The following is a 6031-nucleotide window of genomic DNA, read 5'->3' on the forward strand; positions in this document are numbered from 1 at the left end:
AGCTCCGCCGAGTCCACGGGCTGCGGGGGGAGCCTGAGCTGCGGCGGGAGGGAGGCCCGTGGCTTCGCTCGATCTCTCCGAGCAGGGCGAGGTTAGGTCGGCAGGGACCAGTTTGCAAAATGCACCGAATCACGCACACACTGTACTTGCATCTTGGAATTCGAACAAGAGGAGCCTCTCAACTACTCCCTTTGAAAGTCCCCCTACCGCGTACAGCTGACCTGCGGGGTTTACCGGTGCTGAACTGGACGTAGCCTGAAACCCCACACCTGGGTCAGGGGAAGCTTGGGGTCCAGGAACCTGGAAGTGCATGGGAGCCCAGTTTATTTGCATACCCTGGCAAGAGGGGAGGGCTGTGAGGGACTGGGGAATTTGTTGCAAAAGAGGCAAAACAACCTCTAAGACTTTTTTTTTTGCTCTGCCAATCCGTCTGGTATGTTTTAAAATAAATTCTTGGGTTGACCCTAAGATTCTGCCGGAATTAAGTTTGCCTTAGAAATGAAATCAACGACCTACAACTGACACTCAGGTCCCTGGCTGGAACAGCTTTGGCATCAAGTGAAGCTCAGGGGGAGGATCCAGCAATTGCATTTTAACTAGTCCTCCAGGTGATAGGAATGCGGGCTAAACTTTGGAAACCATTGACCTATAATTTAAAATGCCCATTTCCTTGTTACCTACTAATTGCAGCCCCCAGTTAACCAATAACAGTCTCCCTAAGTGTATCTTAGTCAAATTTGTGGGGAAGTCCAAACAGGTGCTTATGGATGGCAGCCTTTTCAATGATTTGAGGCAGCACTTGTAAGAGTGAAGGTGATTGTGATGAATTTCAGGTTTGCAAAGTATTGGAGAACAAGTAGAATGGTTCTTAAGTCTGATGCGCCTAACCTGGACATTCTTACTTTCAAAGTCATTACCAACACGTCCATTCTGCCTCATGTCAGATCCTATAGGCCAGAGTAGAGCTGCTCTGTGGTTGGGTATCCAAGACTACATCTTCAACGGAACAGAAAGCCTCATCTTTTTCCTGGGAAGTGGCTGGTGGCTTTAACTGTTGATCTTGCAGTTACCAGCTCAATGAGTAACTCGTTGCCCCACCAGAGCTCCGTAATCTGGGGGTTGGCTGCAGTAATGCTCATTGTATGACGGTGCAGCACATACTCCTGAGACAAATGTGCTTATCTCAGCTCAGCAATCTCAATACCCCACCAAGGTTAACAACTAGGCTTTTCCCATGAACATGTAAACAAATCAGATTGAAGCCAAAACTCAATGTGTATTTTTCATAAATTGCTCATAAAATACACCATAATGTTCATTTTGGAGAAAAAATACCAAGAACGTGAAATTTTTTCAATTTGAAAATGGACAACTGAATGATTGCGACTTCAATAATTTGTGGAGTCTCTAGTGGCAAAAAACGATTAAGCACTCCATTATTAGGTTTTCTGTTCACCCACACTGAGAAGTAAGGTCTGGCAATCATACGGAAAGTCACAACCTTGAGGCCCCACTAGAACATAATTCTTTTTTAAAATCATTTTATTGGGGGTACAGCTCTTACCAGAATACATCCACCCGTCCATCCATTGTGTCAAGCACATTTGTACATATGTTGCCATTATTTTGAAAACTTTTTTTTCTGCTTGAGCCCTTGACATCAGCTCCTCATTTTCCCCCTCCCCCAACCTCCCTCCCTCATGAACCCTTGATTATATATATATCCCATGTCTTACACTGATCATTGGCTCCTTCACCCACTTTTCTGTTTTCCATTGCCCTGGGAAGGGTTTATATGTAGATCTCACTAATGGGTTCTGCCCCTCATGGAAACAATTAATTTCAAGATACAGTTTCTACACATCCTTAAAAACGTTTAAAGGAGTAGCACATGTAAATAATTGTGAAAGGTTTTTATACATTAGATTTGAGAGACGAGAGTATATTTTAGGTGTTCTGGTGGTGTAGTGGCTGCACATTGAGCTACTAACCTCATGATCAGCAGTTAACACTGCAGTCACTCCATGGAAGAAAGACAAGACTTTCTACTCCTGTTAAGTTTTACAGTCTCAGAAATCCACAGGGGCGGTTCTACTCTGCTCTATTGGGCCACTATGAGAAAGAATTAACTTGATGGCAGTCCTGATGGTGTACTGGTTAAGCATTGACCTGCATGCAATCTTCAAGGTCAGCAGTTCAAAACCACCAGCCGGCTCCTCAGGAGCAAGACATGGCTTTCTCCTTTCATAAAGTGCTGCAGTTTTGGAAACACAGGGGCAATTCTACCCCATCCTACAGGGTCACTATGAGTTGGCATCTACTCGATACCATGATTATGACCCAGTAGAATTCTAGGCAGAAACCTTGTGAGTCAAAGCTATAAAAGGTCATAATTTTATTGCCATTATGATACATTGTCTGTGAGGATGATCCAAATGAAAATTATCATTGGAGTGTGTTCATCATTTTTGATTAACTGAATTACTTAACATTGCCCTTCTAGCCATAGTCTTTGTAGCTCCCACCAAATAACCAGGTAAGTAGATGCAAATGAGATGCTTGTGACCCACCCAGGGAATTGGAGAGCTTGCTACTAATGTTAATAAGGTGCTTAGCACCCTTGTTTGAATCACTTGTCTAGAAGAAAAGGCGAAGACTGTTCAATTATTAATTTCACTGCCCAGAGGAGCTGGTGGTTTGGAGAAGGGGAGGGGAGGGAAGGAAGAATGCTAACAAGGAAGACAACAAGCTTGGGTGGCAGAGCCGTTGCAAGAGCATTAGTGAGTGAAGAGAACAAGAATCAGGAGCTCAGAGCAAGATGGCTGCAGTGGTGCTGGCCAACTCAGATTGCTAAAGAAGAGTTTTAGCATTTGTCCCAGAGCACCTCCAGCAGGCCCTGTGACAAGGGGATCCCAAAGGCCCTGGCGGGGGCACTAGAAAAAAACTACCTTGATCGGAGATCTATCTGCACCTTGAGCTATTCCTCTAATTTTTGAGTTGATCCAGATCCAGAGTGGTACCCTATCCCCAAGTACCACTCCTGAGATCGGTTAGAAGTAGCAGTGAGCTACGGAACCCAAGAAGCAAGCATGCTGCAGGCAGAAAGGTAAGACGTTCGAGATGATGGAATGATAACAGCGGTTTGGAAAAATTGGACGTTTGGGATTCCTTGAACCTCCACCTCCTACAAGCCAGCTTTTTGCTGATCCTTCCTAAAGACATTATTCATTTAATATCTCACCTCAGAGGAAAAAATGTGGGTGTGATACAACGTGACAGACAACCGGAGTTGCTCAGAGGGGCATAGTGTAAACATACTGTCTTCACACTCTAGTTACTCTGTACTACACCAGTGACTTTGGTTTTGAAATGGCAGAGAAAAATATCTAACTAGTAAGAGTTTGTTAAAAATTTTTAAATGGTATTTTCAAGTGCCTATTTTGTGACAAATAGTAACATCCTTCAATCATATAGTGACCTCCAGATTTACACTCATATGTACGTTATTTTAGAAGGCCCCGCGTGGTTTGCTGCTGTTATTGTTTGTTTTAGTAGATGAGTGAACGATGAAACCCCTTTTTGCACATATGTCACAAAGACTGCAGATTGGAGGCCTCGTTGGGTCCAAGGTCAGGTCCAAGAACTTCGAAAGAGCTGCTTTCTAGTCTGCCACACTGAAGAGTCTTGCTCCCACCTGGGCTAATTCCCACTCTCCCAGTTTATGGGGGAAAAATAATGAACTCCAATATTCACTGCCCCTGTTCTCTGCATTTCCCTGTCTGTCTACTCTCTTCATGGTCCAAACTGCCATCTACAGTGGGTCACGACCTGTTCTTCCATGTGACTGGCCTCAGTTCGTGTTCACACTCCTCTGTGGGGTGTGTGTGTCTTACTCAGGTGTCCTTTCATGCAACCCATTTCCTCACTCCTCTAACTCACCTGCTCGTCATTCCTACCCTCCTTCCTTGTCTTCAGGTCTCAAACGGCAAGCCTATCCTAATTTATTTTATTATTTGTAATAAAATAGAATACACGAAGACCTCTTTTGCTATGTTTAGAAGCAAAACAGTACTTAAAAGAACGTTTACATGTTGAACCCAGCTGTAAACGTAATGATTTTGGACATCCTGGTTTTGAGGGATTCTTACCTACCTTTCTTCCAGATGATTCGAGATGGCCCTTAAGAAGAATCTCATCCCTGGATAATCTCAACAGGGGCCCCAGCTATGCTGGCCGAGAATCCTCCCACCTGTGGAACACCAACCCAGCAGTTTTTCTTGGTTTCGTTTGAGTGCCGTTGCTCTCATCGAGAAAGCTAATGGACTTCTCATTTTGTCTGTTTCTTAAGAGGGTATACAATTAACTGTAAACTATTGTGCTTAAGTGGAGAGCAAATGTTTTGAGAATGATGCAGGCAGTGAATGTACAAATGTGCTTTACACAATTGATGTATGTATGGATTGTGATAAAAGTTGTATGAGCCCCCAGTAAAACGATTCAAAAACAATATCATCATTCAGAAATGGCTTTGGAATGTTTAGAGGACAGGTATCAGGCGAGTGTAAATTGGACATTTTTATTTATCACCTCATTTGTACTGACTTGCAAATAGATCAGGTTTCAGGTCGGACAGCTGCCAAATAAGACAAGAAGACATGAATAAGAGGATCTTCAGACTGTAATGTAGCTTTAAGAGATTTCTCAGCCAGACCAATGAGGAGTTTCTGAGAAGAGATTCTCCATTAAAAGAAGCTCCATACTGCGCAGAAATGACCTAGCTCCAGTGCCTGTCATTCTTAGTCACTGATTGAAAGCAGACCAGCAGAAGCATAGTTTCAGGGTGAATCTCATACCAGGTCAAAAAGTACAGGGGAAAAAAATGTGCAGAAACTGAAGTCTGTCATTCAGCTTCCCTGACAGCAGTCTCTTGCAGGAGGATTTCGGGGAGCTCTATGACTGGTGCACAACACATCCCATGGTTATGTATTAGGAAACGTAATATTAGAATGTGTCCATTCTTGACAAGCTGATGTATTTATTCCACACCTTTGCAGCAAAAATCCAGGAGGTGTTTTTCGTAGGAATGCCCATGGTTATTTTTCTGTGCACAGGACATGAATGCTAAGGAAAGAGTGCAGCCAGGACAGTCTTGAAAGTTAGAGATTATCTGTTACTTCTTCCAAGTCTTAAGGTGAACCGAATCAAGACTCTGTAAGTGGACACAAATAAATCAGTGGGACAGAGTGTTGTTGTTGTTGTTGTCGGTCAGTACCACTGAGTGGGCTCTGACTCATAGTCACTCTATGTACAGGAGAATGAAACACCACCAGCCTCATACACATAATGAAACGGAGCAGAGGGCTGAAAAATACACGTGTCGAACATTCATGGAACTTTCTGAACGCTTGGTTCTTTGGTTTTACTGTCTTTCATTCAATTGGGGGAATTCTTAGTCACCAGCTCTTTCACTAGGCCGTCTGCCCCTTCTCCTCTCTTATTCGTGTGTTTCAAAGATTGAGATGGCCGTACAAACCTCAGGGGTCTGTGTTCCTCCCCCCTCCTCCCGCCCTCTCTTGGTTACCTCTACCTCTTTTGTTTCTGATGATCTCCATGGACTCATCTTCAGATTCACGGATTCTTCCTTTGGTTCGGTCCTGTCTGCCAAGAGGCCCACGGAAGGACTCCTTTCAAGGAGTTATTATCTCGGATTTCCAGTCCGGTCTCTTGTTTTAGGATCCCTCTGATGAAATTCCTCATTGTCTTCCTTATCTAGGGCTGGTATCACAGAAATACCCCCTGTGGATAACTTCGATAAATAGACATTTATCTTCTCACACTGTGGGAGGTGGTTGGAAATCCAAATGCAAGGTGCTGGCCCCAGAGGAAAGACGCTCAGTGGTACAGTGGAGTCTGTGGGGTGAGCCCCCCCACTCTGGTGGTACAGTGGAGTCTGTGGGGTGAAGAAAGAGGAGGCTCAGCTTTACAGGGCTGCTGGGAGTCAGAAGAGAGAAAGGTGGGGCTTTGTATTCTG

Source organism: Echinops telfairi, unplaced genomic scaffold (assembly GCF_000313985.2).
Source record: "Echinops telfairi isolate 266 unplaced genomic scaffold, ASM31398v2 ScPeMD7_31;HRSCAF=116, whole genome shotgun sequence".
NCBI classification, from domain to species: domain Eukaryota; kingdom Metazoa; phylum Chordata; class Mammalia; order Afrosoricida; family Tenrecidae; genus Echinops; species Echinops telfairi.